This window comes from Gadus morhua, chromosome 14 (assembly GCF_902167405.1).
Source record: "Gadus morhua chromosome 14, gadMor3.0, whole genome shotgun sequence".
Taxonomy (NCBI): domain Eukaryota; kingdom Metazoa; phylum Chordata; class Actinopteri; order Gadiformes; family Gadidae; genus Gadus; species Gadus morhua.
The window spans coordinates 29,349,180-29,360,487 of NC_044061.1; positions in this window are offsets into that span (position 1 = coordinate 29,349,180).

The window sequence follows — 11,308 nt, forward strand, 5'->3', positions numbered from 1 at the left end:
AATCAACAGTTGAAGGTCAGAAACATTGTCGGTCAAAAAGTGATTTTATGTGTGCAAAAAAAATTTGCACACATAAAAATGAAAAAAGTTTATATATCTGTTCCGTTCAATGCAAACGTGTTGCTCATACAAAAGGGTTGTATGAGCCATATACCACCTTTTGGAAGTGATGTCCATTAGTCTTCAGCAACCACCATTTGGATGTGAAATACATTCGTTTTGAGCACAATCAACATTTTAAGGTCAGAAACATCGTTGGTCAAAAAGTGATTCTCTCGCTCTGAAAAGCATTTTGCAAACATAAAATGAGAAAAGTTGATTTATGTGTTCCTTTCAATGCAAACGTGTTACTAGGCTTAAAAAAGGCTTGTAAACGCCATATATCACCATTTGGAAGTGAAGTCCATTTGTTTTGAGCAACAACCATTTGGAAGTGAAATATATTAGTTTTGAGCACAATCAACATTTTATAGTCAGAGTTACATTGATGGTCAAAAAGTGATTCTCTTTGAAAAGCATCATCTCTCATCTCATCGTCATCCGCTTATCCGGGGTCGGGTCGCGGGGAGCAGCTCAAGCAGGGGGCCCCAGACTTCCCTTTCCCGGGCCACATTGACCAGCTCTGACGGGGGGATCCCGAGGCGTACCCAGGCCAGTGTTGAGATATAATCTCTCCACCTAGTCCTGGGTCTTCCCCGAGGTCTCCTCCGCACTGGACGTGCCTGAAACACCTCCCAAGGGAGGCGCCCAGTGGGCATCCTTGCCAGATGCCCGAACCACCTCAGCTGACTCCTTTCTAAGTAAAGGAGCAGCGGCTCTAATCCGAGTTCCTCACGGATGGCTGAGCTTCTCACCCTATCCCTAAGGGAGACGCCAGCCACCCTTCTGAGAAAACTCATCTCGGCCGCTTGTACCCGCGATCTCGTCCTTTCGGTCATCACCCAACCCTCATGACCATAGGTGAGGATAGGAACGAAGATCGACCGGTAGATCGAGGGCTTTGCCTTGCAGCTCAGCTCTCTTTTCGTAACAACGGTTCGGTAAAGCGAACGCAATACCGCCCCCGCTGCTCCGATTCTCCGGCCAATCTCACGCTCCATAGTACCCTCACTCGCGAACAAGACCCCGAGGTACTTTAACTCCTTCACTTGGGCTAAGGACTCATTTCCTACCCGGAGTAAGCAATCCACCGGTTTCCTGCTAAGAGTCATGGCCTCAGATTTAGCGGTGCTTATCCTCATCCCAGCCGCTTCACACTCGGCCGCCAGCCGATCCAGTGAGTGCTGAAGGTCACAGGCCGATGATCTAATGAGGACCACATCATCTGCAAAAAGCAGTGACGAGATCCTCAGACCACCGAACTGCAACCCCTCCCCACCACGACTACGCCTCGATATCCTGTCCATGTATATCACAAACAGGATTGGTGACAAGGCGCAGCCCTGGCGGAGACCAGCACCCACTGAGAACGAAAACTGACTGGCTGCCGATGACGCGAACACAGCTCTCGCTTTGGGAGTACAGAGATTGGATGGCCCTGAGGAGAGACCTCCTTACCCCATACTCCCGCAGCACCTCCCACAGTTTCTCCCGGGGGACCCGGTCATACGCCTTCTCCAGATCCACAAAACACATGTAGACCGGATGGGCATACTCCCAGGCCCCCTCCAGGATCCTTGCGAGAGTGAAGAGCTGGTCCGTAGTTCCACGTCCGGGGCGAAAACCGCATTGTTCCTCTTCAATCTGAGGTTCGACGATCGGCCGAACCCTCCTTTCCAGCACCTCGGAGTAGACTTTACCAGGGAGGCTGAGAAGTGTGATACCCCGGTAATTGGCACACACTCTCTGGTCCCCCTTTGAAAAGCATTTTGCATAAATAAATATTAGGAAAGTTGATATGCATGTTCTTTTCAATGCAAACGCATTATTAGGCTTACAAAGCGTTGTTTAAGCCATATACCACCATTTGGAATTAAAGTCCATTAGTCTTCAGCAACCACAATTTTGAAGTGAAATATATTAGTTTTGAGCACAATCAACATTTTAAGGTCAGAAACATTGTTGGTCAAAAAGCGATTCTCTCGCTCTGAAAAGCATTTTGCAGAGAAAAATATTAGGAAAGTTGATGTATCTGAGGCCTGTTTCAGGTAGCTGGTTTAACATACTCTGAGTTTAATCCTGCGCTCTGAGTTGGTTGACTCAGAGTTCAGGGTTGAAAAGCAACTCTGGGTTTTCGGTTTCAGAACAGGTGATCAGCGTTGGGTTAATCAACTCTGAGTGTGTTCACTCTGGGTTGAGGGCGTGCCTGTTGACTATAAAGAGCCATCATCAATGGATCTCTGATAACATGATCAAACATGGACCAAAAGCGTAGATCCACTTACTTTTCCCCCACGGAATTGGAAATTCTAATGAACGTGTATGCCGAGCTTGGCAGGAAATAGCTGAACAAGTCAATGCGTGAGTCAAATAAATTAGTAAAATAAAATAAGAGGAAAGTTTAATATCTTCCACTTATTCAATATGTAAATTTTTGCCCCGAGTTGCCCCACGAGGACTTGGCAGCAAATGAAGTACAAAAATATAGTTTAAACAGGTAGACGAATGTTTAATTGAAATCAAATAAATTGTGCTGTTTTGCCTGCTCTACCTAATTTAACAGCTATGTTCAACATGTATTATATATTTGTATACTATATTTAAGCAGTAAATGTAAGTAGTACATTTCCCAGCCACCCCAACACTGCCAATATTTAATAGGATTTAGATATATTAGAAGGCTACACCTAGGCAAAATGCATTATAAATATATATGTGTCTTCAAAATAGCGCTTACTGAATATTAGGGTAACATTTTCCTCCATGTTAGCAAATCAAAAAAATGCAGAGGCCCGGCAGACTGGAGGGGGTCCCCCACCTGCAGCCCTCACAGAGGCTGAGGAGATGGCCCTCAGCCAACAGAGTATGCGTCCTGTGGCTGAGGGCATCCCTGGGGGGAGCTCCTCTGATCCCCCCCACCCCCCAGGATAGAAGTGCCTTTACAGTATAAGAGGTTGGTTATTCAAAATAATTAAATATGTACACGCAACCCAGCGCGTTGCATATTAGATGGGGCAATATTCTGGCTCAAGTAATAATTGAGCCATCTTCTTCCAGTTACTGATGAACCAGATGCCCTCACCAACCTCCATGCAATTGTAACAATTCAAAAGATGCAAAAGGATGCTTTGGAGATCCAAATTTTGGAACATAAGTTATAGGTGGGTGAGGTGCAAACTGGGATAGGCTACTGTACTATGGAGGTAGATTTGTGTCTTTATTATGCAATCAAAAATAATAGGTTTGAGAGAAAAACTTTCCACACTGCAATCAAAAAATAGATTTGAGAGCAAAACTGATCGACACTGCAATCAAAAAATGTTTTATTGCAAGATAAATTAATGTGATAAAAAAAATATTAATGGGAATCCAAAAGTTTTGTTTGCAAACCCAAAAGTTTTGTTTGCAAATCCAAAAGTTTTGTTTGCGAATCCAAAAGTTTTGTTTGCGAATCAAAAAGCTTTGTTTGCGAATCCTAAAGTTTTGCTTGCGAATCCAAAAGCTTTGCTTGCTGTTGAGCTGAATCTCGTGGGCGGGACCTACGCCGAAAGATGTAAGACACGTCTCTATTGGCCAGTCTCGATCGGTGTGACAGCTTGGCAACATCCGAAAAGCCGCTGCCCCCCGACCGCCTCCAGAAGCAGATTGTCGGCCTGTTCGTTTGTGCCTCTCAATCCGCGGCGGCGGTCAACAACATCGCCCTGCTCTCCTCTGCCATGGTCTCCTTGTCGGCTGACAGGGAGGCCTACGGGATTTTCAGGGCACGCAAGCGCGCGCACGGGACAAGCCCATAAGGCGAAGCCTAGACGGCGTAGCCTACATGAAATAGAACTCCCTCTCTCGTTACTGTGGATGTTGCCAAGCTGTCACTCCGATCGAGACTGGCCAATAGAGACGTGTCTTACATCTTTTGGCGTAGGTCCCGCCCACGAGATTCAGCTCAAAAGCAAGCAAAGCTTTTGGATTCGCAAGCAAAGCTTTTTGATTCGCAAACAAAACTTTTTGATTCGCAAACAAAACTTTTGGATTTGCAAACAAAACTTTTGGGTTTGCAAACAAAACTTTTGGATTCCCATTAATATTTTTTTTATCACATTAATTTATCTTGCAATAAAACATTTTTTGATTGCAGTGTCGATCAGTTTTGCTCTCAAATCTATTTTTTGATTGCAGTGTGGAAGGTTTTGCTCTCAAACCTATTTTTTGATTGCAGTGTGGAAAGTTTTGCTCTCAAACCTATTATTTTGGATTGCACAATAAAGACACAAATCTACCTCCATACTGTACCCAGCTCTAAAAACATACCCAATATAAATGACTTTTTTTTTTTGTGCTCTCAGGAAATAAAAAAATCCTCATAATAAGTAGATTGTCTTTATTAGAACACGGGCTGTGGTGGAACAAGTTATTTTGTTGAACAGTTTACTCAAAGGGTTTTACTTCAGTGAACAATGCAGACGATTATGCTGAGCGTGTGCATGTAGAGAAGAACAGCATCTGGTTAAAAGCAGTACCAGGGTATTTTCTGCCTTGCATTCTTAAAATGAGTTTCTTGACTTGCAGCAGTTATAGGTCCGTGGTTAGTCAGCTACTCTGATCATGGGAAAGCCACAACGTTGAAGTGACTGTAGTACAGAGCGGGTGGGATGCACGGGGCGGATCATTCTGCACATGCGTTAATTGCGATAAAAAATAAAAAAAATAAACTTAAAGCATGCCCCCGGTGCGTTTGACAGTTAACATGGGGGCTGAGAAGGTGGTCTAAATAAATGATAGATTGCGCTGAAAAACGATAGCGCTCGTGAAGAAAATTATCAGGAAAATAAAGTAGGCCTATATCCAACCGGGGTCTTAATAATCGTTCCTCACGGAGATTCCTTCTGAGGATCGCAGCCTCTACGTCCACAGGCTCTCGTAGAAAAGGACATGCCATTTCTAACACTTCCTTCTGTCGGAGAGCTGCCTTCAGGCTTATAGACAACAAACTCAGAGTAGGTCTAACCACCTCCCGAGCAGGTTAGACCCACGGCGTATGTTGCCGCAGCAACTAACTCTCGGTTGCGCTGAACCTGCTACCTGAAACGGAAAACCCAGAGTTTCCACTAACTCAGAGCGAACAAACTCGGGGTTGCCCGGCTTACAGGCTTGTATTAGGCATAAACCACTGTTTGGAGGTGAAGTCCATTAGTCAGTAACCACCATTTGGAAGTGAAGTCCATTGGTTACAGTAACCACCATTTAGAAGTCAAGCCCATTAGTTTTGAGCAACCACCACTTGGAAGCTAAGTACATTAGTTTTGAGCACAATCAACATTTTAAGGTCCAAATCACATTGTTGGTCAAAAAGTGATTCTCTCGCTCTGAAAAGCATTTTGCACCCATAAATACTAGAAAAGTTGATATTTGTGTTCCTTTCACTGCAAACGTGTTACTAGGCTATACAAAAGGGTTATATGCCATATACCACCATTTGGTGGTGAAGTCCATTAGTCTTCAGCAACCACCATCTGGATGTGATATTAGTTTTGAGCACTATCAACATTTTAAGGCCAGGAACATTGATGGTCAAAAAGTGATTCCCTAGCTCTTTAAAGAATTTTGCACACATAAAAATGAGAAAAGTGGATAAATCTGTTCCTTTCAATGCAAACGTGTTACCCGGCTTACAAAAGGGTTGTATGAGCCATGTACCACCATTTGGAAGTGAAGTCCATTAGTTAACCTGTAACTAATGGACTTCACTTCCAAATGGTGGTTACTGTTACAGATACTGTTACAGTAAGTAACCACCATTTGGAAGTCAAGTCCATTAGTTTTGAGCAACCACCATTTTGAAGTAAAGTACATTAGTTTTGAGCACAATCAACATTTTAAGGTCCAAATCACATTGTTGGTCAAAAAGTGATTCTCTCGCTCTGAAAAGCATTTTGCACACATAAAAATGAGAAAAGTTGATATATCTGTTCCTTTCAATGCAAACGGGTTACTAGGCTTACAAAAGGCTTGTATACGCCATATACCACCATTTGGAAATGAAGTCCATTAGTTCTGATCAACATCCATTTGGAAGTGAAATATATTAGTTTTGAGCACAATCAATATTTTAAGGTCAGAATTACGTTGTTGGTCAAAAAAGTGATTCTCTCTCTTTGAAAAGCATTTTGCATACTTAAATAATAGGAAAGTTGATAAATCAGTTATTTTCAATGCAAACGCATTGTTAGGCTTACAAAGGGTTGTTCAAGCCATGTATCACCATTTGGAAGTGAAGTCCATTAGTCTTCAGTGACCACCATTTGGATGTGAAATATATTAGTTTTGAGCTCAATCAACATTTTAAGGTCAGAAACATTGGTGGTCAAAAAGTGATTCTCTCGCCCTGAAAAGCATTTTGCCCACATACAAATTAGAAACGTTGATATTTCTGTTCCTTTCAATGCAAACGTGTTTACCAGGCTTACAAAAGGGTTGTATAAGCCATATGCCCCCATTTGAAAGTTAAGTCCATTAATTTCAGCAGCCACCATTTGGAAGTGAAGTACATTAGTTTGGAGCACAATCAACATTTTAGAGTCACATGGTTGGTCAAAAAGTGATTCTCTCCCTCTGAAAAGCAATTTGCACACATAAAAACTGGGAAAGTTGATATTTCTGTTCTATATCGTATAGGCTTCGCCTTTTAAGGCTATTGCTCTTGGGTTTTCCCTAGGCGTGAGCCGTAGGGCCGTAGCACTGAAAAATGTGTAATCCCCGCTGTTCTGACATAATCAATTTGCTCCTCTTTGCTGTTTAAACTTGTAAAAGAAGGACACCTACTGGTGTACCCTTGGTATCGCACCCTACGTGCCTTTGTTTAGTTTTGCCTCGCTCGCGAGAATCTACTCGCGTGCTAGGTGAGTCAATCTATGAAAAAAAAGGGCTTAACCCCAAAAAAATTGATACAAAAGGTTTTTCAATGGATTCTAGTAGTATTTGGTGTGCTGAATAACATACTAAAAGTATACCAAAATATACCTCCCAGAAAGCCCTCATTTCCAAGATGGCGGCCGAAATGGCGGCAGGGAGCTTGAAATGGCTATATCTCAAATTGAAAAAATGTTGCAAAGGAATTATCTAGGAAAATACACCTTCTGGAAAGGCTTCATTTCCAAGATGGCGTCCAAAATGGTGGCCGGCCAAGCTTAAAATGGCTATATATCTCAATAGAAAATGATTTTTCGAATGATTTTTCACTTGATTCTGGTACCTGCAAATATGCTTATGAACATACTAACAATCTAGGAAAATATAACTCCCAGAAAGGCTTCATTTTTATAATGGCGTCCAAAATGGCGGCCGGGAGCTTAGAATGGTTATATCTCAAATGGAAAATGTTACAAAAGAATGTTTCAACTGATTCTGGTACCTCTATACATTAAGAACATGCAACAAATCTAGGTAAATATAACTGCTAGAAAGGCATCATTTTCAAAAAGCTTACATTGGTTAAATGGTTAAAATTGGTTACTATTCAAACTAGAAAGGTGGTGTTGGTGTTGAACAACATAAATGCCACACTTATTGTGGTCTTTATTCATCATCATCTTCGGGCTCCTCTGGAAGAAACTTGTTATGTGGATTGTCACATTCTTTAAGTTGACATGGTCCACAGACAGTAGTACAAGGTAGTCCATATTTTCTGCAAGAGCAGCGGAGTGTCTTGCAGGCAGTGGTACAGTTACAATGAATGACCTTCAAGAGACTGTCTGGAGCAACATTCATTGTTGACATGAGTGGGACAAATCTATTGTCCTGCAGGCTCCACCCCCAGTTCAGGGCATCCATACCATCTTCTGGTCCCATCCAGACCATGACCTGGTAGTATGCTCTACGACAGTGAAATTTGGTCGCAGATTCAGTTGGTGGCAGACGTTCAGGCGTTACAGTTGATGAAGCTGAGACAACCTTCTTGCTGAAAATGTTATATCGCATTGCTGCAAGGGAATCTGTGCACTTTCCACCAAAGAGGACAGCCATTACTTGGCACCCAAGGTCATCGATCACCTCTGTGGTCTGGTTTGGGACAATGAATGCATTGGCACAAGATCGAAGGACAGGATCCCCTTTTACAAGCTTCTGGAAAGCAGTCTTTTTGCCAACCCCGAAGATCCGAGAAGTTGTGTCACAGCCAGTGAAAGCATGGATGAACATCAACTGAGAACACACATCATGTCCAAGTACTTCTTTTAAATGGTTTACGGCATACACTTTAAAACTGCCATCAGCTTTTGACTTGTCTGATCTGAAATAAACGCCTTTACTATCTCTCTGTGCATAGTGAAGTAGTAAGACAAGGAGATCTGTATCTTCTCCAATCAGCGTAGTGGTGAGAAGAGATGATTCCACTGCGGCCCTTACGATGTCTACATCAGCATCTCCAATTGAATTGACCACAGTGCAACCCCTTTCTTTCAGTTCATCGCTTATCATTTGGATCAGCCTCTGTTTATTTAGATCTCTTAACAGGAACTCCTTCTTACCTGAGAACTCTGTCTCAGCAGTGAAGTTGACAATGGGATGAATATTGTTTCCTCTTCTTTGATGTGTGTTGTCTTTAATGGATGGCCCATCCCCATAGCCATCGAACACAATGGTGGTAGCTGAGCCATAATTTTGGATGGTGAAGTCTGCATATGACTGCGCAATTTTACCGTAGCTTTGTCCGAGCTTCCATGGTATTCGGTGAAGGAGTGAACCTCCATCAAGAACATAATGATCTGTTTCTGGTACAGTATCTATGATTGCATCACTTGCATGATCACAGATTGCGTGTGCAAGTTGTGGTTTATCAGCCTTGCGGAAGATGTTTCCAGCTTCAAAGAGGGCAGGAGGGAAAGGACTGAGTTCGTAACACATAACCTCCTCCAATGATAGCTCTCCAGTTTGGAGAGCAACCTTGATAGACGATTTTTGTCCAAGGGTTATGGCTTTATCCTTTCTACTAAATGAGAATGTGAATGCAGGCTGTCCGATCATTTTGTGCATGATATTGCGTCCAACAGAGTCATAATCATGCACGTTCACTCCGTCCTCAGCAACAACACCTTTAACAACATTCCTTAAAGAAGAGTCTGGAGAGAAATGTGACCATATAGCAAGTTTTGAAGTGATCTTCTCCAGGTCAGCAGCATCCCTTTTCATCCTTGCCTCTGTTGAGTCCTTGTGCTGTTCTGATGTTGTGTATGTCTGGTTTGTGAACTCCTGCATTGCGGTGTTGTACTCTGATGTTATGCACTTTGACATGGGGCTCCAAAGGGGTCTCTGATTGTCAGTCATTCCACTTCCATGCGTCATACCACCGGTAGTCTTCAATGACCTCATCAATGTCGTCAACGAATCGAATATGCTGCTCAAGTTAGGTCTTTACTCGAAGTAAGTCTAATGGCAAATGAACAGAAAATGAGAAGCAGAGCAAGTCTTATAAAGAAGACACTCCCCCTTCCACTGTGTGTGTGTGTGTGTGTGTGTGTGTGTGTGTGTGTGTGTGTGTGTGTGTGTGTGTGTGTGTGTGTGTGTGTGTGTGTGTGATTTCCTCGCACAAAGCACAGGAACCTGTCCGTTCCCGCAGTCAAAGCACGGGAACTTGTCTTACTCCCGCAGTCCATGCTCCCCTATTCCATCAGGCAGTCATTTTGAAAATGATGCCTTTCTAGCAGTTATATTTAACTAGATTTGTCGCACGTTCTTAATGTATAGAGGTACCAGAATCAGTTGAAACATTCTTTTGTAACATTTTCCATTTGAGATATAGCCATTCTAAGCTCCCGGCCGCCATTTTGGACGCCATTATGAAAATGAAGCCTTTCTGGGAGGTATATTTTCCTAGATTGTTAGTATGTTCATAAGCATATTTACAGGTACCAGAATCAAGGAAAATTCCTTTGCAGCATTTTTTCAATTTGAGATATAGCCATTTCAAGCTCCCCGCCGCCATTTCGGCCGCCATCTTGGAAATGAGGGCTTTCTGGGAGGCATATTTTGGTATACTTTTAGTATGTTATTCAGCACATCAAATACTACTAGAATCCATTGAAAAAACCTTTGTATCAATTTTTTTGGGGTTAAGCCCTTTTTTTTCATAGATTGACTCACCTATGCTGCTCATTCAGATCAACGCTGACATGATAATAACGTAGCCTATATATATCGTTCTGAACAGGTAGGTTGGTTGTCTGACTGACACAATCTGTCAGTCGCCTTTTAAAACGACAATAACTGAGCAGTGTAGCCTTCTTGAATGTATGAGTAACAGAGTTATAGAGTGTTTAATTGTATGCTTTTTGACATGTACCAAAGATCGTGCTTGCATCAGTGGTGTAGTCTATTTTATTGTAGTGGGTATACTGTGATGATTCCCTTCCAGCCTCGTACAAACCCGTCCCACCGGTACGTGTACGTGTGTGGCGCTTATGGGGTGTCGCACCACACTCACCAACGCAGGGGTCTACAACCCGCTGATTTAAGAGTAGCCTATAACGATTATCAACAATCATGGAAAGCTGAGTAGGTTTATCAGTTTTAATAACAGTATGAACAAATAGAACACAAAAATGAAAATTTGTCCTTTGTATATCTATAGTAGCAATAGCACATGCTAAACAAGGACAAAATCTATTCAAAATAATTTAATGAACTGTTTACAACCATGGCTAACCAGTGCATGAGAAGGAGATGACAGGAGACTAATGTTTCACGCTTTCAATTGCTCTAATTTGAGCTCTTACTGTTGTTATACATACCATACAGTAATTGAATAGGGCTTGGGTGTCATGACGTAATTACTTTGCGTGGCCGCCATGTTGATGGCCTCCTTTACCGCTACCTGCCGCTACTCAGACTACTGCCTATGACTACTGCGCACTGTACTCCCTCTCAGCCATGTTTTAATTTGATTAATTTCACCTTATTACTTGATTTCAACCATGGTAAACCGTTGCTGTAACAGCGCAACACATGATCGCCATGGGAAAAAGATAGAAAATGGGTTAACTTTCCACCGCTTTCCTGCCTGGAGGCGCAACCACGGAGACCAAGGCCCAATCTCATTCCTTTGCTACATAGAAAATCTCAGCCCTAGCCCTCGCTGTTGCGCGTTCACGCGCCGTGGAGGCATGTCCCAATACTGTTTAAATGTAGCTTAAGGGGTAAGGGGGAGGGCTAACATCCCCTC